Source organism: Aedes aegypti, chromosome 3 (assembly GCF_002204515.2).
Source record: "Aedes aegypti strain LVP_AGWG chromosome 3, AaegL5.0 Primary Assembly, whole genome shotgun sequence".
In the NCBI taxonomy this organism is placed as follows: domain Eukaryota; kingdom Metazoa; phylum Arthropoda; class Insecta; order Diptera; family Culicidae; genus Aedes; species Aedes aegypti.
The window spans coordinates 78389844-78390766 of record NC_035109.1 but is presented as its reverse complement, the minus strand read 5'-3'; the positions used below and the strand labels follow the sequence as shown (position 1 = coordinate 78390766).

General features: G+C 40.1%; 1 non-coding gene across 1 annotated transcript; it reads right to left on the bottom strand.

Annotated features, from left to right (window-relative positions):
- Positions 1-415: 415 nt before the first annotated feature.
- Positions 416-488, bottom strand: Trnar-acg. The gene has a single exon. It is a non-coding gene; the product is annotated as a tRNA-Arg (tRNA).
- Between the last annotated feature and the right edge of the window lie 435 nt (positions 489-923).

Genomic DNA, 923 nt, shown 5'->3' with positions numbered 1-923 from the left:
ACCATGACACATGCTTTACAAGACGAATGATTCATTTAAGGGATAACCTACCTCTTCCGATGCTATCAAATTCTAACATGTATAGAACTAAATGCCTGCTGATTCATCAATCCATGCTGAATTCGCATTTGCCGTTTAAGCTTCAATTGGGTGATACGATTCTAGTGGGAGCAGCACATAAACTGCAATGATTCACTCGTTGAAGGAATTCCAACTGTGTGCGCTATGGGTTGGGTTTATCCTTCGTTCTGTGTCTTGCGATGATCTTTAATGTGAGTGACGTGATCAGCTGATTCACAGTGCAGTAGCATCCTGAAGTTTGCTCAGTTCACTGATAAAAGGGAAACAAATTTTGAGTGAGCAATACTCCCTCCCTTACAACATTTATGTGATGATTCAAGACTATAAAAAGAATCGATCCTGCCAGGAGTCGAACCTGGAATCTTCTGATCCGTAGTCAGACGCGTTATCCATTGCGCCACAGGACCTTATTGTTCCACATATTTTCTACTGTGAATGATTTCTTTTTACTACTGTGTTTCGATAAGTATGTTAATCAATGTGAGACATCTTATCATTATTGGAAACAACAACATTTTAATGGTTTTTCGAATAACTGATTTACACTTTGTCCTTTTGAATTTACCTAATCTGATGCAGTAATGACGAATGAAACTCTTTTTCAAGATCGCACACATAGCAAAGAGTGCACCATTTGCATCGCTTGCTGGCTAGTTTGAGCAACCAAGCATCACCGTTTTGAATTCGAATCGATCCTCAGTTTTTATTTTGCTGTAGTAAAACAACGCGCGTCGCGTGATCACCGCTCGCTCGCTTGTGCCATAGTTGTGGTGCGAGTGTGTGAAATTATTTTTATAATGTGGTGCTGAACACAATCTTCCGCGCTTACCTACTACACCTAT